Here is a 21,753-nt window from a genome sequence, read left to right on the forward strand (position 1 = left end):
TATAAAAAAGATGAAAGCAGGCTGAGGCCTAGCACCTATCCGTGCTCCTAACTCTGTGACTACAATGAGCTTCCTTAGGTTCTGGCTGCCATGCCTTCCCAGCCAGGGCACCACACGGTGAGCCAACATAAAACTGTCTTTAAGTTGCTCTTGTTAAATATGTTGTCAGAGCAGCAGAAAGGCAGCTAACACGTTTGCTTTCTTCCGAAGTGCTTGTGGGGAGGGTCTTAGTGCTGTTCTATTGTTCTAAAGAGTCTCCATGACCACGGAGACTCTTACAAAGTGGTTTGCTGACAGTTTTGGAGCATCAGAGTTCATTGTCATCAGGGCAGGGACAAGGCGGCAGGCATCGTAGGCATGGTGCTGGAGCAATAGCTGAGAGCTTTATGCAGAGAGAAACTTGGGCTTCCGAAACCTCCAAGCCCACATTCAGGGACACACCCTCTTCAACAAGTCCACACCTCCTAATCCTCAAAGATTCCACTCCCTGGTGGCTAAGCATTCAAATATTTGAGCCTATGGGAGCCATTCTCTTTCAAACCCCTACAGGGTGTTATTAGCCCTGGTTTTCACTGGCTACCATCAGGGGTCCCAGGGTCTCTGAACCTTTCTTCAGCAGGACAGGCTGTAAGGGACTGTGTTAGGCCAGACCCAGCAGCGTCTCCGACTCCATGTCTGTAACTTCCTGTGCTCCCCTGCTTGTCTGTGTTTGCTTATACACATGCACTGCAGACTTCCACTGCCCCAAATAAGTGTGACTCTTCTTGATTTGTACATTCGTGGCACGAGAGAAATGTACAGCGCTTCAAGGTAGAATTCCATGTTGTGACTCCAGTAGATCGTCTCTGACAAAGATTTTCCACTCTGTGACATGGGGCTCCTCTGAGAAACTCCGAATTTTTGAGTTAAACTGCAAGCCAAAGGCAAGCCAGCCCAGTGAACAAATGTGTGTGGAGGATGGATGAAGACTGGAGATGGGACTCAGGCTCATGCTACCCACACTGGTATTCGGATCTTGCCCTCATGCAACCTCTTCCCAGCACTTCCTCCCTGTCTGCCTTTTCTGGTGTCTGCAAGCTCCTCGAGGCCAGAGGTCATTTCTTATTTATTCTGATAGTCAGGTCCCTGCCTGGCACAGAGAAGGTGCTGGCAGCTATCTGTCAAGAGTCGCTGAGATGGCTCTCAGGTCCAATATGTCACACTTCAAATAGAATCCCACACCAAGCCCCCTCAGTTCCCTGCAAAGATGTGGGCTCCACCACAGTGAGAGAAGGATTCTTGAACCTTTCCCCAAGGCTGCCTGGCCTAAGCCCCAGGTCAGGCAGATCCCAGGGTTTCTTGGGATCTCTGGGCTAACATGACTTTGGGATGATGGCGGCCCTTCATCCAGCAATCTTTTCCCTTGGAGACTCAGAGAGTGCTGCTTACCTCACCTGCAGGTAAAGCTCCCAGTGACAAGGGAGAAGGGGTTCAGATGAGGCCTGATTTAGCTCCTTCCAGGGTACTACAGCTCTGACAGTCATTTCCGAATCAAGAGGTGGCTGGAGTGCAGCTAGCCCACACAGCAAAAGCCTGCTCCCCCACTCCCCCCTTCTGAGACAGGGTTTCTGTTTATGGCTGTCCTGAAACTCACTTTAAACACAAGGCTGGCCTCAAACTCAAGAAGATCTACCTGCCTCTGTCTCCCTAGCTCTGGTAGAAGGTGTGAGCTACCATTGCCCAGCTGGGTTCAATCTTAATAACAGCAAAACATTCAAAATGGCAACTTTTAACTCTTGAAGTCAAAGTCACAGGATCTAGAGAAGTACTCAAGCCCCCAAGAGGCTCTGGTGGTCACCTCTCCTCAGTGTCCGCCATTCCTCTTACGAGTAAAGCCAGCAAAAGTCATGACCCTGTGCATGGCCTGTGATGTCAGTGTGCCCGACAGTGGCCCCTCCTCAGATTCAGGGGCTTGATTTCAGCCATGGTAGGGCCAGATAACACAGCTGAAAGCACTAATACATCTGTGTGAGGCACTGCAGAACTAGGGTGGGGAGCGGAGGCACATCAGGATGCCTCCGGAAGTTTCTGGAAACCTGGGCATAATAAAGGACCAATAGAAGAAACAGTTTTTAACAATATGTGCACAATCTGTGGTTCTGGTCCCATAACCCCAGGACTTCACCCATACTCATTGCTCAGCTTGCCTTAGAGTGCCCCCCTTTGCACTCCCAGCATGCACTTCTGTCCTGTTCAAGCACAGATTTCATGTCCTTTGTGGATATGATTGAGTACAAAGGAGCAGATGGAACTTAGCTCTGAAGTTACAGACTTCCGTGTGGAGTTGGCCATTTCCCTATGGCAGGGCCTTAGCTGCCATCAGCCCACGGTGACAAGGGACACAGCAGAAGGGATCTCACTGTGACATCCATCTCCTTTCCAGCATCCCTCATCCAACCTGCAACCTTTGCCAAGGCAAGCTCACTTTTTGTCTGTGACCTCAATTTCCCCATGTGCATAGGCAAAGCTTCAAGGTCACTTCTGGGTGAGCTCCAGTGTCTGAGGCAGCGCTGACTGGCAAGATTTCCCAGAGATCTGAGGTGGAGGTCGGGAGCTCTCAACTCTTAAACTCTGGCTAGGTAGTGCCTGGGTTGGACTGCACTTTCCCCGAATTGTAGTGGAGCCTGCGCGTCACCTAGTGGAAATATCTAGTAACTGCATGCCACCTAGTGGAGATAATCTAACTGGCTCTAAAAATCAGCTTGTGTTTTGCCGGGTTTACTGTTTTATGTCGACCTTCACCTGAGTCTTAATTCTGAAGCCTGAGCATGGCGGATGGGATAGCCCCTAGTGGGTTACTGCCTGCTTCAACAAAGCAGGAAGTAATGATAATCTAAAGGTTGTCTTTTTTTTTTTCTCTCTTTTGAGGAAGGGCCTTCTGTAGCCCATGTTGACCTTGAACTTGGTATGAAGTTGAGGATGACCTTGAATTTCAGATCTTCCTCCGTCCACCTTCCACGTGCTGAGATAACAGACATGTACCGCCACACCTGTCCTTTCCACGGGCCTTCAAACCTTATCTGACAGTAACCTTGTGGGTGACACCCCACTTCTTAGTTTGCCCATAGCAAAACATTGCAGTGGAGAGATTTGTGGTGGCTAGCCACTGAAGACAGTAGTGGCTATTTTTGTCTCTGCAGGGACAGAGGGTTTACTTTGTCTCGCAGGTGTTAGGGATACTGTTTGTCATGGTGGGCTCAGCACGGCTCAAATAAGATCACACTCATTAACTTCATAATGGTGGAAAGCAACACCCATTCATTAGAAATCATATTTCAGTTGTTAATCTTTTCTTTGAGATAGATAGTAACCTATGGCACAGTATGAGCCTTAGCTATGCTGTTTTTGGGGTAAACATCCAGCACCCTACAATGCACAGTACTAAAGAAGTTTCCAGAAGATGCTCATTGGCTTGCTGTAAAGTAGGAATTGTGTTAGAGGGTGGGTTCTATGGACTGTATGGTGTTGCAGGCTGTTGTAAGTGCTCGGAACACATTAAGCCAGGTTGAGCTGGGGTGTTAGGTTTAGGAAAGTACATTTGACAAGTACAGCATTTTCAGCCACCATGGGTTTATTAGGGGATAGCCCCATCGTACTTGAGGGACCTCTGAACTCCCTTCCCTCTAACAGTGAGGTAGTGACCCAGAAATGGAGTCACTGTTTTGTTCAGCTCCTGGGTCATGATGTTCCCCCACCCCAAGCCACCCTTACCCCCCCCCCCCATCCAGCACTCCAATTCCTGGGACACCAAGTGGGTATATCACAATTTAGCTCAGTGGGATACTATGTCCCTAGGATTGACATCAGCTCCCACAGCCTGAGGCAGGTAACACAATGCCCGGTTATACAGGATGCTGGAGATTGAGTCCAGGGCTTCCTACGTGCTAAGAGAGCATCCTACCAACTCGGCCACACCCCAGACTCCCTTACTCTCCTTTGTCCAGGCCATGAGGTAAGGATCTTGCCATGATGTTCATCCTCACCACAGTCCCCAGAAGCAGCAGGACCGACTGACTGTGAATGGAAACACTGAACTCTGCAAGCAGAATAAACCTTCACTCTCTAAGGTGCTCATCTCAGGTGCTTTATCCTAGTAACAGAAAGGTAACCAGGGTAACCAGCTCATCTCACTCTCGTCTGTCATAGTGTGGCTTCCACCTTTGCCTGAGGAAACCGTGTTATCTTGATTTCCACGGGAATGTAGAGATTGGTCTGGTTTTCTGTGTGTGTGTGTGTCTTAAGCCATTTGTGTTATGAATGCTTAGCAGGAAAGTAAGTTATCTGAAGTCTGATGCTGAGCTGAAACATCCTTAAAACTTTTACATTTTATGCTGTGTTTCTACACTGACAAATCTTCCATGCACAATCACAGAAAACTTGATATTTCGTAAGTTTGAAAGCCATGCTGGTTAGTTATTTTGTCAACTTGGCACAAGCTGGAGTCAAGTGGGGAGGGCAATCTCAGTTGACTTCAGTCAGGCTGTCCTGTAGGCAAGACTGTGGGCACTTTCTTGATTAATGATTGAAACGGGAGGATCAAGCTCACTGTGAGCAGTGCCATACCTAGGTAGATCGTCCTTGATTGTATAAGAAAGCAAGTTGAGCTGGGTGGTGGTGGTGCACACCTTTGATCTCAGTGCTCAGGAAGCAGAGGCAGGTGGGTCTCTGAATTCAAGGCCAGTGGTCTACAGAATGAGTTCCAGGACATACACAGAGAAACCCTGCCTTGAAAAAACAACACATAAATAGGTAAATAAATAAATAGTGAGGTCCACTCTGAACTCCTTCCGGGACCCCTTGTATGAGATTCATGGAGGTGGTGATCGATGCAAAAGCAAGAGGAGCTTTACTGATCCAGCATGGTAGGGCCTCCTCCCTTCATAGAGAGATTCCAAGCAAACTATAACAGGGAGTTATACCTTGCAAACAATTGGGGCAGAATTTGCACACTGGTAACTAGGCAGGGTACTATGCCCATTTGGTGGAGTGAAACAACTTTCAAACCAACTCAGTGTACCATTCAGGACATTTGGTTGAGAGTCACAGGTGGCTTTGTTCAACCGATTGACTTGCAGCTGTTCCAGGAACTAAAACTAGCTCTACCCCTCCTGGAAGGGAGGGGTCTTTCTGTGCTTGGAGGTTTGTGGTGGAATTTTCTCACTGGCCCCCAACTCTGGCTCTTTCAATAGTGTGTGTGTGTGTGTGTGTGTGTGTGTGTGTGTGTGTGCGTGCACGAGAGAGAGAGAGAGAGAGAGAGAGAGAGAGAGCGCTCCATTGATGCTGCTTCATTTCCTTGTCTGCATGTTTCTGTCTTAAGTTCCTGCCTTGCCTTCCTTGCCAATGAATGGGCTGCAAACACCCATCCTTAGGCTTGGGGTCTGGTGTAACTCACTGTAATGTCTTCCTCCTCTGCCTTTCTTTTTCTTTCCTTTCTATTCTCTTCTTGTGTTTTGTTGTTATTGTTTTTGTTTTTCTTTTGTTTTTGTTTTCTTGCTTGAGACAGGGTTTCTCTGTGCAGCCTTGGCTGTCCTGGAACTCACTCTGTACACCAGGCTGGCCTTCAACTCAGAGATCCACCTGCCTCTGTCTCCTGAGTGCCGGGATTAAAGGTGTGCACCATCACTCTTATAAAGGAAGGCGTTTCGTTGGGGCTGGCTTACAATTTCAGAGGTTTAGTTGATTATCTGCATGGCAGGAAGCAAGCAGGCAGACATGGTGCTGGAGAAAGGAGCTGAGAGTTCTACGTCTGGATCTGCAGGCAGCCCGGAGCAAGAGCCTCTAGGCCTGGTTCAGGCTTCTGAAACCTCAAAGCCCCCCTCCCCCCCAGTGACACACGTCGAGTGTGTCAAGGTCATATTTACCAATCCTTCTAAGTAGTACCACTCCCTGATGAATAAGCATTCAAATATGTGAGCTGGTGGGACCTTCCTATTTAACCCCCCACAGCTTCTGATGGGCTAGAGGTCATGAGGGGTCTGATCTACTCGGTGAACGCATGCATTTACAGAATCATAATGTGATGGGAAAGAAATAGAAACTAAGAGGGTCCTAGTTGAAGCAAGTTGGTTGCTAGTGCTGTGGCTTTGAAGTTGGATTCGTGTCCCTTCCTGTCTTACAATCACTCTCCTTTTCATGATGACGATTGCCTCACCACTGGTCCAAAGTGATAGTTTTCAAACTAACCGTAGGTTAGCCCAGACACATCTTTCCTTCTTCAAGTTGTCTCTTCAGTATTTTGTCCTAGCAGTGAGTGTATCAGCTTTCTTGGGTCTGCTTGCCTTAGGCCCTGACTAGATGGAAGATAAAGGCATTCCAGGTTTTCTGTGAAACAGGGACATTTCTCTTACAGTGTTTTGCCCACATCTACTCAAGATGAGATCTTCATGCAAAGCACTTTCTGTTGCTGATGCACTGGTTATGTGACCCTGGAGTAGAACACTTGTCTAATGAGGGCCAGGCCCAGGCTTCTCCAGCACCCCAGAAAAAATTATTTAGGAACACAACTAACAGGATGGATTATTGTTGTTCTTTAAAAAAGAAATACAGGGGGCTGGAGAAATGGCTCAGCCATTAAGAGCACTGACTGGTCTTCCAGAGGCCCCAGGCTCAATTCCCAGCAGCCACACAAAACTCCAATTCTAGGGGATCTGACACCACCTGCTGACTGCTGAGGGTACTGCACACCTGTGGTGCATAGACACACATGCAGGCAAAACACCCACAACCACATTGAAACAAATACAATTTACATCTTCAAAAGAAAAATTTCAATTAGCACTTGCTAGTTAGAGCTGATTGCCTAGCTAGACAGAGTACTGTTTTGTCCAAGTTGGCTATACTTGAACTTGTTTTAATCTTAAAGAAGCATACAATTGTTTAAGATATTTTTTAAAAGAGAACACTAAACATTGTTTTTATTATTGCTTTGGTAGGCTGCTAAATATGAAATTTATATGGTCTACATGATCCATTCAAGTTACCTGTGGTCTGCAGACATAACTGACATAAGAGATATAACACAAAAGAAAAAGAGGAGGCCTAGTTAAGATTTCCCCTTCAGTGTGCAGAACTCATACAGTTTCTGGATGTGCTACAAAAAAAAAAACAAAAAAAACAAAAAAAAACAAAAAAACCCACTGAATCATCCATTTTGAAAATACAAAGCAAACCTTTGCCTGCTGAGAAAAGCCAGGGTCCACTCTGCAGCTCCTCAGAACTGTTGACACCCTTCTCACCAAAAAAAGAAAAACCCAAACTAGCCAAGACCTTTAGGAATCTCTTTTCCCAGAGGCTGTATACTCCTATGCTCCCCTAATGTCTTCTTTTTCTAACTATCTCCCCCTCCATTTTGCCACCCTTGAACCCTGAGCGCAGCACAGAATGTTGGAGGCCCAAGATTCTATAGTGGCTGTTTGCTGGGGCCGGTCAACCTCCCTAACTGTCACAACGGTTTCATATGCATCCGAAGAACGATCCTAGCATAGCACTCGAGATGCATAGGCCGGAGGGCTGGTCTTAGGTTGGATGCCTGATTGAGTCAAGTAGTAAGTTCTAGATCAGGCTGAGTTACAGAGTAAGGCCCTGTCTCAAAAAAGAAGACAAAGAAAGAGAGGAGAGGAGAGAGCACCTTAATGCTTTTCTTGTATGGGAAATCAAGGTAAAGGGATGTCTGTGCAGCCAAGGAAGCAAAGCATGGCCAGACGAATTGCCACAAAGTCCGAGAGAGGAAAAACTCACAAAGTGAGAGCAGAAGAGAGAGATGAATCTTCAGACCTGAATCAACCCAGCCCAAGGAAGCCAAGAAACTGAGAGACATAAGAGTAGACTTGGACCACGTAAGATGCAGTCAGTGAGTCACAGAGAGCTCTTCTGTCCCTTCCTCCCATCCTCTAAAGCCTTTGGAAGCCGCCGTGAGTTCCCCAGTCAGATGCACTGAAACACTTTCATGTGAACTTGAATTGTTCTCTGAGGCCTCTCCTTCGGGTCTTGCCAAGGACATTATCTGTCTATTTAATACGTACGGATGCTACTCTATTAGAAGGCTAAAGATTTTATTAATGAACACTTCTAAGAAACACTGAGATGATCTCCTTAACATAAGAGCCCAAAGAAAGGGGGACCTGCCAGCTCCCAGTCAGGCAGTGCAGGCAGGGCTGCGCCCGCTCAGAGTGCCCACCCAATCCTGCCTTTGGGGGGCATCTAACCTTTCTTTTGCAGCTGCTCCTATCCAGGAACGTTGTGCAATTATTGGAGTCTGGAATACAATGAGTGTACACTAGGGAGCTTCCACCCCATCTGAGGTAACTACCATTTATTTACTCCTCGGCTAGTGAAGCGCTGATACTCTTGAGCTGCGATATCATCCTGACAATGTTATGCACTGAATCAAATAGTGTTTCGGGGGCTGGAGAGATGGCTCAGTGGTTAAGAGCACTAACTGCTCTTCCAGAGGTCCTGAGTTCAAATCCGAGCAACCACATGGTGGCTCACAAGCATCTGAAATGGGATCTGATGCTCCTTTCTGGTGTGTCTGAAGACAGCGGCAGTGTACTCATATAAATTAAAAAAAGTAATCTTAAAAAAAAGTATTTCAGTGAGCAGAGTAAATGAGGTTTTTATCCAGAACGATTTCCTTAGCTAGCTTTTGTTCAATTCTGAAAAACAAAAATTACAGAAACTATTACTTATTTTCAAAGATCAAATATGAAGTAGCATGACACTCTTTGTGAGGGTACAGTGAATACAGGTGTATAGGAAATAATGGAATGTGAGTTGTTTCCTAAACTCCCAGGCTCCCTAATAACACTGCTTGTAACATTGAGTTGTGGGACAAGGGTTGATCTTTTGAGTGTGCCAATCCTAGCATCATGGTTTGGGTTTTCTTGATGGTAGAAAGACAGAATGTATTTGATCTGACCCAAAACCCATGCTATTTTCTCCGACCTCTTTCTAAGGTAGAGGTGAGATGGCAGGACCCTGGTCTTGATGTAATCTGTTCTCTGTCACAGAAGGAGCTGGTCCACATTCCCACCTGGTCATCAAGATGTCAGTCTCCCACCTCAAGAGTGGGTCTAGTTCGAAGCCTGCTCGGGAATACAGCCCAATTCAAACCTTCTATCTTGCTGCTACTGGGAAATAGCATCATCCCCGAGGCGTTGACCCACTACAAAGACAATGACAGAAGATGGCTGCTTCTCGTATAATACCTCACGAGAGATGCCTGCAGCTTCCGTTTCCTGTGACTGACACCCCACTTGTCCTTGTGTGTTCATGCATCTCATCATTGCTAGACGGTAGGAAACTTTACAGTGTCATCGGGGTTAATCACATTTCCTGCCAGTTCCTACGCACGGGTTGTCCTTGCCGTTCAAACAGGAGGCGGTGGAGTCGTTGCCTGTGCCCACATAGCCCAGATGGCCGAAGCGTTGATAGCGAGATAGGATGTAGTGTACTGATGAAACTTTATTGTTTCCCTACTAAAGTGGTCAGCCGCACAGTAACTGCTAGTCTCTAGAAAGCCCAGACTTCTCACCTCTGTACATCCCAAAGCAAACTGAATGAGGCAGGAGAGGAGTTTCCTTTTCTCCTGGTTATAATTATATAAACCACCGGTGTACCACCGAGCTCTGTGCAGCTCATAACTTTGCCTGAGCTCTTCGTTTCTGGTTAGGCAGCAGGGGTGTTCACCAGGGGACGGCACCAAAAGCCCCAGCACAATGCAATGAGGAAGGGGATGATAACACAGGTCCTGTCACATCTAAACTCGTCTTTAGAGTGCCGGGTCTTGAAGCGTTGGCGTGTGGCTGTAAGGATCTCGAGGGCTCAGGAGGGGTTTCCCGGGCGGGCATGATTTCATTGATTTTGCAGAGCTGGGTGAACGGAGCGGGCCCCATCACCACCTTGCTCTACAGAGGAAGGGGCAAGCCCAGGGCTCAGTGACTAGCTGTGTGTTCGGAAGTTTGCAATGACGTCTCCCAGGTTTTATGAGGGCTACTTTGAGGCTCCTTTTCCAACACAGGTCCTTTTCATGCTTCCTTTTAGTGGTATTCTACACTTTTCATGAGCCATCCTATCCTTCGGTGATTTGTATTATTGTATTTTGAAGAGATAATGTACACACTTAATAGAATTATGAAGATAAAGGAGCATGTTTGGCTAAAAATGTGGTACAAATTTATCTACTCATACCTCATACACATTCATCAATTCCTAGTGTGTTCCACCACGGATGGGTAGATGCATGTCATGGTGTATCACATTGGTTTTGGTCATATACCCCTTCCCTGTGTTTCTGACTATACCAGTGAATACTTCTTGTCTCTGGGACCAGGCTGAGTCTTGAACGACAGCAGGATCCCTGGTGTCTACCTACAAGGTGACAATATCACTCTTCCTCTTGCTTTGATGCCACCAGTGTCTCCTGAGATTACCTAAAGTTCTCTGGGGTGAAGTATTTATTATACTAAGAAAAGTAAAAATCTCCATGTTGTGATCTGAGAGTGTAGAAAACAGACCAAGGCCCCTGTTTCCTTTGGTTGAAGTTTGGAAGCATGGCTCGTTTCCTCAGGGTTCTGGTAGTGCATTCCTGCTGTCCTCAGTTTCTGAGTGCTGAGAGGACAGGTCCACAGCACAGGGTCTACTTGGCTGTCCTGTTGGATATGGTGCTTGTAGCCATGTGCTCAGTTCTGGAGAAAGGCACAGGCCCTTCTTTCCAGGAATGGAGGAGGACAGCACAGGACTTTCAGAACACACCTCTTTTCCCAGGCACCTCTAGCATCCTTCGCACAGGGGCCACATCGCCTCAGCCTCTCAGGGAAGTGTGGATGTTCTCTGTGCGCCCTAACCATTATTGTCTCTTTTCTCAGTCTTCTCACAGAAGACCTGCCCAAGGGCCAAGGCTATAAGCCCTCCATGTCATCCCTAAAGGGGAGGGGATGCCCTGAAGGTGGGTCTTCAGTTTCACTGTGGCCCACCTAAAAGTTTCAAAGCAGCACAGAGTGACTGAGCTATTCAGGCCTTGTAGATCCTGAGCATTAAGAGTGAGGGGGAAGAGCTGAGGCTGCCTCTCCAGTGCAATTCAAGGGCCAGGTTAAAGGTGTGTGTGTGTGTGTGTGTGTGTGTGTGTGTGTGTGGCATGCACGTGTGCACCAGATGCTACTGCTGCTCCCAACTCAATTCTTTCTTAAGCAATGTCAGAACTCTCCTAACTCAGTTTCTGTTTTGTCTGGCAGAATTTAAAGAATACAGCACATTCCTAGAGCTGAGTTATTCATTCTGGACTCTTGAAAAAAAAATACACCAGAGGTATGGGACACGTAGAGTCAATGATAACAGCACAGAAGTACGGGTGAGGGTGCCTTCATTTCTCAGGCTGTGCCCTGGGATGGTACTATGACTCTGTGGTTTTAATGTGCTAGTTTATGGGAGGGGGCAAAGGTCAGTAACTTTAAAAAAGAAAAGTGCTATTGGAGGCATCAACCAGATTTAGCCTGCCTATCCAAGAGGAACAGAAAGTGTTTTCTGCTGTAACCAGAGCAAGAAAACTGACTGTCATGAAAATTCTCACTAGAACATACAATTCTTGACTTCAGAGGATTCAGAAGTTTGGCTGGCATGTGGTTATAGGTAACCCTGTCTGCTTGTCATATTTGATCTTTCTGGCTGTACAGTCACTGAGTTGTATCTGGAAGAGTTAGCTCAAGGTTTCAGAGAACATCCAGGGTCCTGCAGTGCTCTCATGCTGGGAGGAACACACACTATTCTAGAATTGTCTTCTGTCTACATGCAGATGTTGACTATTAGAGGGCTAAGCAGCTCTGAGCTGTCCATTTCTAAGACACCTAGTGAGGGAAGGAAGTTTATAACTTGCTTGTACTATTTTATTTTTTTTCCATCTTTATTAAATTGGGTATTTCTGGTTTACATTTCAAATGTTATTCCCTTTCCCAGTTTCCATGCCAACATCCCCCTAGCCCCTCCCCTCCCCTTCTATATCGGTGTTCCCCTCTCCATCCTACCACCATTACTGCCCTCCCCCCAACAATCCCATTCACTGAGGGTCCAGCCTTGGCAAGACCAAGGGATTCCCCTTCCACTGGTGCTCTTACTAGGCTATTCATTGCTACCTATGCAGTTGGAGCCCAGGGTCAGTCCATGTATAGTCTTTGGGTAGTGGCTTAGTCCCTGGAAGCTCTGGTTGCTTGGCATTGTTGTTCATATGGGGTCTCAAGTCCCTTCAAGCTCTTTTAGTCCTTTCTCTGATTCCTTCAACGGAGGTTCCGTTCTCAGTTCAGTGGTTCGTTGCCTGCATTCGCCTATGTATTTGCTGTATTCTGGCTGTGTCTCTCAGGAGAGATCTACATCAGGTTCCTGTCGGTCTGCATTTCTTTGCTTCATCCATCTTATCTTATACTGTATATGTATGGTCCACATGTGGGGCAGGCTCTGAATGGGCGTTCCTTCAGCCTCTGTTCTAAACTTTGCCTCCCTATCCCCTCCCAAGGGTATTCTTGTTCCCCTTTCTTTTTTTTTTTCGGAGCTGGGGACCGAACCCAGGGCCTTGTGCTTCCTAGGTAAGCGCTCTACCACTGAGCTAAATCCCCAGCCCCTCTTGTTCCCCTTTCAAAGAAAGAATGAAGCATCCGCATTTTGGTCATCCTTGAGTTTCGTGTGTTCTGTGCATCTAGGGTAATTCAAGCTTTTGGGTTAATATCCACTTATCAATGAGTGCATACCATGTGTGTTTTTCTGTAATTGGATTACAGAATATCATTCAGGATATTTTCCAGTTCCATCCATTTGCCTATGAATTTCATAAAGTCACTGTTTTTTGATAGCTGAGTAGTATTCCATTGTGTAGCTGTACCACATTTTCTGTATCCATTCCTCTGTTGAAGGGCATCTGGGTTCTTTCCATATTCTGGCTATTATAAATAAGGCTGCTATGAACATAGTGGAGCACGTGTCTTTGTTATATGTTGGAGCATCTTTTGGGTATATAGCTGGATCCTCAGGTAGTGCAATGTCCAATTTTCTGAGGAACCTCCAGACTGATTTCCAGAATGGTTGTACCAGTCTGCAAATCCCACCAACAATGGAGGAGTGTTCCTCTTTCTCCATATCCTTGCCAGCATCTGCTGTCGCCAGAGTCTTTGATCTTAGCCATTCTGACTGGTGTGAGGTGGAATCTCAGGGTTGTTTTGATTTGCATTTCCCTTATGACTAAAAATGTTGAACATTTCTTTAGGTGCTTCTCAGCCATTCGGCATTCCTCAGCTGTGAATTCTTTGTTTAGCTCTGAATCCCATTTTTTTTTTTTTTTTTCGGAGCTGGGGACCGAACCCAGGGCCTTGTGCTTCCTAGCTGAATCCCATTTTTAAATAGGGTTATTTGTCTCCCTGCAGTTTAATTTCATGAGTTCTTTGTATATTTTGGATATGAGCCCTCTATCAGTTGTAGGATTGGTAAAGATCTTTTCCCAATCTGTTGGTTGTCATTTTGTCCTAACCACAGTGTCCTTTGCCTTACAGAAGCTTTGCAGTTTTATGAGATCCCATTTGTCGATTCTTGATCTTAGAGCATAAGCTATTGGTGCTCTGTTCAGGAAATTTTCTCCAATGCTAATGTGTTCGAGATTCTTCCCCACTTTTTCTTCTATTAGTTTGACTGTATCTGGTTTGATGTGGAGGTCCTTGATCCACTTGGACTTAAGCTTTGTACAGGGTGATAAGCATGTATCGATCTGCATTCTTCTACATGCTGACCTCCAGTTGAACCAGCACCATTTGTTGAAAATGCTATCTTTTTTCCATTGGATGGTTTTGGCTCCTTTGTCAAAAATCAAGTGACCATAGGTGTGTGGGTTAATTTCTGGGTTTTCAATTTTATTCCACTGGTCTATCTCTGCCTGTCTCTGTACCAATACCATGCAGTTTTTATCACTATTGCTCTGTAATACTGCTTGAGTTCAGGGATTGTGATTCCCCCAGAAGTCATTTTATTGTTGACGATAGTTTTAACTATCCTGGGTTTTTTGTTATTCCAAATGAATTTGCAAATTGTTCTGTCTAACTCGCTGAAGAATTGGATTGGAATTTTAATGGGTATTGCATTGAATCTGTAGATCGCTTTTGGTAAAATGGCCATTTTTATTATATTAATCCTGCCAATCCATGAGCATCGGAGATCTCTCCATCTTCTGAGATCTTCTTCAATTTCTTTCTTCAGAGGTTTGAGGTTCTTGTCATACAGATCTTTCACTTGCTTGGTTAAAGTCACACCGAGGTATTTTATATTATTTGGGACTATTATGAAGGGTGTCGTTTCCCTAATTTCTTTCTCAGCTTGTTTCTCTTTTGTGTAGAGGAAGGCTACTGATTTATTTGAGTTAATTTTATACCCAGCCACTTTGCTGAAGGTGTTTATCAGCTTTAGTAGTTCTCTGGTGGAACTTTTGGGATCACTTAAACATGCTATCAAATCATCTGTAAATAGTGATATTTTGACCTCTTCTTTTCCGATCTGTATCCCCTTGATCTCCTTTTGTTGTCTGATTGCTCTGGCTAGAACTTCAAGAACTATATTGAATAAGTAGGGAGAGAGTGGGCAGCCTTGTCTAGTCCCTGATTTTAGTGGGATTGCTTCAAGTTTCTCTCCATTTAGTTTAATGTTAGCGACTGGTTTGCTGTATATGGCTTTTACTATGTTCAGGTATGGGCCTTGAATTCCTATTCTTTCCAGGACTTTTATCATGAAGGGGTATTGAATTTTGTCAAATGCTTTCTCAGCATCTAATGAAATGATCATGTGGTTTTTATCTTACAGTTTGTTTATATAATGGATCATGTTGATGGTTTTCCGTATATTAAACCATCCCTGCATACCTGGGATGAAGCCTACTTGATCTTGATGGATGATTGTTTTGATGTGCTCTTAGATTCGGTTTGCAAGAATTTTATTGAGTATTTTTTGCGTCAATATTCATAAGGGAAATTGGTGTGAAGTTCTCTTTCTTTGTTGGGTCTTTGCGTGGTTTAGGTATAAGAGTAATTGTGGCTTCATAGAAGGAATTCGGTAGCTCTCTGTCTGTTTCAATTTTCTGGAATAGTTTGGATAGTATTGGTATGAGGTCTTCGATGAAGGTCTGATAGAATTCTGCACTGAACCCATCTGGACCTGGGCTCTTTATGGTTGGGAGACTTTTAATGACTGCTTTTATTTCTTTACGAGTTATGGGGTTGTTTAAATGGTTTATCTGTTCCTGATTTAACTTTGGTACCTGGTATCTGTCTAGGAAATTGTCCATTTCCTCCAAATTTTCAAGTTTTGTTGAATATAGGCTTTTGTGGTAGGATCTGATCATTTTTTGAATTTCCTCTGAATCTGTAGTTATGTCTCCCTTTTCATTTTTGATTTTGTTAATTTGGACACACTCTCTGTCTTCTGGTTAGTCTGGCTAAGGGTTTATCTATCTTGTTGATTTTCTCAAAGAACCAGCTTTTGGTTCTTTTTGGATTCTTTGTATAGTCCTTTTTGTTTCTACTTGGTTGGTTTCAGCTCTGAGTTTGATTATTTCCTGCCTTCTACTCCTCCTGGGTGTATTTGCTTCTTTTTGTTCTAGAGCTTTTAGGTGTGCTGTCAAGCTGCTGACATATGCTCTTTCCTGTTTCTTTTTGCAAGCACTCAGAGCTATGAGTTTTCCTCTTAGCACAGCTTTCATTGTGTCCCATAAGTTTGGGTATGTTGTACCTTCATTTTTATTAAATTCTAAGAAGTCTTTAATTTCTTTATTTCTTCCTTGATCAGGTTATCATTGAGTAGAGCATTGTTCAATTTCCATGTATATGTGGGTGTTCTTTCCTTATTGTTATTGAAGACCAGCTTTAGCCCGTGGTGGTCTGATAGGACGCATGGAATTATTTCTATCTTTCTGTATCTATTGAGGCCTGTTTGTGCCCGATTATATGGTCAATTTTGGAGAAAGTACCATGAGGTGGTGAGAAGGTATATCCTTTTGTTTTGGATAAGTTCTATAAATATCTGTTAAGTCCATTTGGCTCATGACTTCTCTTAGTCTGTCTATGTCTCTGTTTAATTTCTGTTTCCATGATCTGTCCAGTGATGAGAGTGGGGTGTTGAAATCTCCTACTATTATTGTATGAGGTGCAATGTGTGCTTTGAGCTTTAGTAAGGTTTCTTTTATGTATGTAGGTGCCCTTTTATTTGGAGCATAGATATTTAGGATTGAGAGTTCATCTTGGTGGATTTTTCCTTTGATGAATATGAAGTGTCCTTCCTTATCTTTTTTGATGATTTTTGGTTGAAAATCGATTTTATTCAATATTAGAATGGCTACTCCAGCTTGCTTCTTCAGACCATTTGCTTGGAAAGTTGTTTTCCAGCCTTTTACTCTGAGGTAGTGTCTGTCTTTGTCTCTGAGGTGTGTTTCCTGTAGGCAGCAAATGCTGGGTCCTCATTATGTATCCAGTTTGTTAATCTGTGTCTTTTTATTGGGGAATTGAGTCCATTGATGTTGAGAGATATTAAGGAATAGTGATTGTTGCTTCCTGTTATCTTCATATTTGGAGGTGAGATTATGTTTATGTGCTTGTCTTCTCTTTGTTTTGTTGCAAAACGATTAGTTTCTTGCTTTTTCTAGGGTGTAGCTTGCCTCCTTGTGTTGAACTTTACCATTTATTATCCTTTGTAGGGCTGGATTTATAGAAAGATATTGTGTAATTTGGTTTTGTCATGGAATATCTTGGTTTCTCCATCTATGTTAATTGAGAGTTTTGCTGGATACAGTAACCTGGGCTGGCATTTGTGTTCTCTTAGGGTCTGTGTGACACCTGTCCAGGATCTTCTTGCTTTCATAGTCTCTGGTGAGAAGTCTGGTGTAATTCTTATAGATCTGCCTTTATATGTCACTTGACCTTTTCCCTTACTGCTTTTAATATTCTTTCTTCGTTTTGTGCATTTGGTGTTTTGACTATTATGTGATGGGAGGAGTTTCATTTCTGGTCCAATCTATTTGGAGTTCTGCAGGCTTCTTGTATGCTTGTGGGCATCTCTTTCTTTAGGTTAGGGAAGTTTTCTTCTATGATTTTGTTGACGATATTTACTGGTCCTTTGAGCTGGGAGTCTTCACTCTCTTCTATACCTATTATCCTTAGGTTTGATCTTCTCATTGTGTCCTGGATTTCCTGTATGTTTTGGGCCAGTAGCTTTTTCCATTTTACATTATCTTTGACAGTTGTGTCGATGATTTCTATGGAATCTTCTGCTCCTGAGATTCTCTTTTATCTCTTGTATTCTGTTGGTGATGCTTGTATCTACGGCTCCTTGTCTCTTACTTTGGTTTTCTATATCCAGGGTTGTCTCCCTTTGTGATTTCTTGTTTCTATTTCCATTTTCAATTCCTTCACCTGCTTGATTGTGTTTTCCTGTAATTCTTTCAGGGATTTTTGTGTTTCCTCTCTAAGGGCTTCTACTTGTTTACTTTTGTTTTCCTGCATTTCTCTATGGGAGTTCTTTATGTCTTTCTTAAAGTCCTCCATCATCATGATCAAATGTGATTTTTTTCTTTTTCTTTTTCTTTTTTTTTTTCAGAGCTGGGGACCGAACCCAGGGCCTTGCGTTTGCTAGGCAAGTGCTCTACCACTGAGCTAAATCTCCAACCCCGATCAAATGTGATTTTAAAGCTAGATCTTACTTTTCTGGTGTGTTTGGATATTCAGTATTTGCTTTGGTGGGAGAATTGGGCTCCGATGATGCCATGTAGTCTTGGTTTCTGTTGCTTGGGTTCCTATGCTTGCCTCTCACCATCAGGTTGTCTCTGGTGTTGCCTTGTTGTGCTGTAGACCTGTTTTCCTGTTTTCTTTCAGCCAGTTATCGGAACAGAGTGTTCTGTTTTCAGATGTGTAGTCGTTCCTGTTTACTGGCTTTCAGCTGTTCTTGTGGGCATATGTCCTGAGTCCACCAGGCAGATCACTTGGAGCAGAAAAGTTGGTCTGACCTCTGGTCTGAAGTCACTCCTCAGGGCTGGGTTTCAGCTCTCCGTGAGGGCAGCAACCAGAAGGGCCTGCCCCTACTTCAGGGTCCCTGTGCACAGGGGGCCCTGATGGCACTAGGTGTTCTCCTCTAGAGTCAGAAATGTGGGCAGAGAGTAGTCTCCTCTGGTTTCCCAGGTGTGTTTGCCCCTCTGAAGGTCCAGCTCTCCCTCCCATGGGATTTGGGTACAGAGAGCTGTTTGACTGGGTCCCTTCAGATTCAGGCGCAGTCTGGACTGCAGGGCTCCTGCAGCTTGAGTGCCCCTATCTTCCTGTTCCCAGAGGCCCTATACAGTTTCCTCTTGGGCCAGGGATGTGTGCAAAGGTGGGAAGAAGTGGTGGTCTCTCATGCCCTGCAGTCTCAGGATTGCTCACACGTCTGGGCGATGAGCTCTCTCTCCCACGGGGTTTGGGAGCAGGGAGCTACGGGCCAGGATCCGCTTGTGCTATTTTAAATGTCACTGTGTTGACACAATCATTAGGAACATTTTGGAGGCTCTGACAGCAGGTGTAACTCTGGAGTTTAGCCTGTTTAGGATACAGACTATGCATATAGTACAGACTTAGAGTAAAACTGTGAATGACAAGTTATGGGGAGGGGGCAGAGAAAGTGCGCCAAGATTTCAATAAAGAATAAAATTCTGGGCTGGAGAGGTAACTCAGTCTGCAAATGAATTGCAGGATAAACAAAAGGTCTTGAGCTCTAGCCTCAAAACCCATATAAGAATAACAATGACAAAAGCCAGGAGGGCGGACCCTGCTTGTAATCTCAACATTAAGGTGGTAGAGTCAAGCTGATCCCAGGGGTTTTCAGGTCAGCTAGACTATCCAAATGTGTGATTTCTAGACCAGTGAGAAGCGTTGTCTCTCCCTGAAAAAATAAAACGGACCACATCCAAACATTGACCCCAGAAGTTGACACACATGTTTACACATATCACACATACACACAGAGAGAGAGAGAGAGAGAGAGAGAGAGAGGGGGGGGGGAAAGAGAGAGAGAGGGAAAGAGAGAGAGGGAAAGAGAGAGAGAGGGAAAGAGAGAGAGAGAGAGAGAAAGACACGTGTACAAATGCACACAGAAAAACGTTTTTAAGAAGTGTAATAGGACACCAAGAAGATTGGAACTTTGTCTTTGAAGAGAGCTCAGTAGAGAATGGATAAGTCTGTCTGTCCTCCATGGCATGGCTCTACGAGTATAAGGGAAAGCAAGACTTCTGGATTGGGAAATAATACCCACAAACTGAGAAGGGCTTTTCTTCTGAGACATGAAATGTTAGCCTGAATCTCTTTCTCTCTGTAGGAAAAAAGGGGAGGAATTTGCTGAGAGAGTTATCCTCCCAGAAGAGCTGGAAAAACTCTGACAGAAACTCTCCAGAGAGTCGGGGAGCATAGATCCTCACCTACCTGAGTCACTGGCCCCTGATAAAGTCCTTGTGAAGATGTCCCCACAGATTAGGATAAGCCATACAGGAAGAAACCTGTTACATAGACATCATCACAACAAGTCACAGCTGGTTTGTACCAAGATGTCCTCACCACGTTAGTGTCACCCACACAGGATGGAACTGCTACACAGACAACACACCGGCCAAGCTGCCACTGGTTGGTGATGTAGAGAAGCTCTGTGAAGAAATGGTCCCTTTGACATCTGGCTCAGACACACAAGCTAAAGAGAATGTCATGATAATTAGGCCAGGTAAAGTCACCTCTGCCTCCCCACTTGGAAAAGCTGTGTGAAAACACAGTGCCCATATCACTTGCGTCAACCAGACAGTCTTCAGTCTGCGACAGTGATACTATCAACTAAGCCAACATTGGTTTGTGTTTTGGGAGAGCCTCATATAGCTGTGGCTCCCCACCATACCTGAGTCAGCCTCACAGACTTCACAGACTGGAATACAATAACAAGGTAAGTCAGCCCTGGGCGAGAGGTTCCTGCAACTCGGAGTACCAAGCAACATAGAAAGCTTCCTCGGTCTCTTTTCCCTCCTGGTACTTGGCTCTGGTTACAGAGTCTCGTGTGATACTGTTGTGTGCCGTCCTCCCCGTCCTGTGGAAGTGCTCTTCAGCTTATGCTAAGTCAACTCACTTTTCAGACCCCTAATGTTTAAAGGTTCTATGGAGATTTGAAACACTGGGTGAACTAGAGATTGTAGGTGGCTTTTTGAAGAAGCAGCATTGAAATGTCTAATGCCATTGTGCTAACCAGATTGAATGGAAGAAAGAAAAGGCAGGCTGTTGAATTGTGCTGGCCCTGGAAGCACTCTTGTTGAGATCTGGTCTTTTGCTATGTATTATGATGCTAATACTGGCCCCCAAGTTCTGGTTGCCTCAGGGACAAGAAAATCCTCACTTATACCAAGTGATGCTATGTAACCATGCTCCTTAATTTAATAAAGATGCCAACAGCCTGTGGCTGGGCAGAAGAGTGGTAGGTGAGATTGGTACCTGAACTTGTTGTCTGAGGAGGACCAAGAGGGAGAAGAGAGAAGGGTGGGGAGAGGAGAAGATGCCATGGGGTAAATGACTGTGAGGATTGGCTATGAAGTCTGGCCAGAGTAAGAGCGGCCCCAACGGAACACGGCAAGTCATATCTTGGGGTTATTGATTCTAATAGCTTAGAGGGGTGATATCTGCCCAGGTCTAGTGCTTTGAAGGCTTATTATAAATGTAAAGAAAATATAAAGATTATGTGTGTTTTTTAATCTGGAAACTGGATAATCAAAGGTGGGATAGAAACCCCCGACTGAGATTAAATATTTAGTACTATTGCTGACCTTGAAGGAGATTGGTTAGTCAGGGCAAACACTGTGTATAGGGGGTGATAGCTCAGCTTGGCCATAAGAACTGTTATCTTCTTTACAATTGGGTATCAAGAAAATAGTAATGGGTTGAAATAGTGAGGAAATCTTGTTAGATTCAGTTTGTGAAAGTAGGAACTGACAGGAATTCCTAAGGCTGTGTTGTTGTCCCAGCTTATGAAAAGAGGAAGTTCTGGGATGGTTCTCTTCTGTCGCTTACAACGCACGTGAGCAGCCAAGGCTGTGAGCCACCAACAGGAGGGAATTCTGGGAACACAAAAGACGCAGGGGCTGCAGATGCGGGGAAGGGCCACCACCTGGGTAGATTGTTTTAAATTGCCACTTCAGAGTTCGTCGGGGAATTGTGGTCACAGCTGCTGTTCTTGCCTTTGCAGGTGAGAAGCCCAGGCCTGAGAACAAGTGTGTTGATCCCTGTCCAGGAGGATGGTCCCAACTCAATGAAGAAATCTTCATCCACTGGGTTTCTGACGTTAGGCTGGATCCATGTATGCAAATGTGACTCTCTGAGGGCTTGTCCCCCTTCTCGTCACTTAAAAAACCCCTAAATCTTGTGTCTCTGGACAGAGTAGATCGAATCCAGATTACGCCGCTCTTCTTGCATGTGGTTCCCTGATGGTTAGTGTTCACTCCTGGGTCACGAACATTTCCCAGGGCTTTTACACTTTCCCAGTCTCTGAAAGATAGATAGATGATAGGTACATAGATAGATAAATCTGTGTCAGCAACTTTCAGGTATACACTACAGCGTTTTGTGCTGCATGTGCACCATTTGACATTAAGGTTGTCTTGAAATTAACCAAGAAATGGGCATCTTCTCACACACTGAAGTTAAACTCCCTTTA

General features: G+C 44.8%; 1 long non-coding RNA gene across 1 annotated transcript; it reads left to right on the top strand.

Annotated features, from left to right (window-relative positions):
• Window positions 1-7,499: 7,499 nt before the first annotated feature.
• On the top strand, window positions 7,500-21,753 carry LOC102555822 (uncharacterized). Its single transcript, NR_185103.1, has 5 exons — window positions 7,500-8,339; window positions 9,048-9,332; window positions 11,271-11,343; window positions 19,390-19,998; window positions 21,286-21,753. It is a non-coding gene; the product is annotated as an uncharacterized LOC102555822 (long non-coding RNA).

The sequence above is a fragment of the Rattus norvegicus genome, chromosome 3 (assembly GCF_036323735.1).
Source record: "Rattus norvegicus strain BN/NHsdMcwi chromosome 3, GRCr8, whole genome shotgun sequence".
Classification (NCBI taxonomy): Eukaryota; Metazoa; Chordata; class Mammalia; order Rodentia; family Muridae; genus Rattus; species Rattus norvegicus.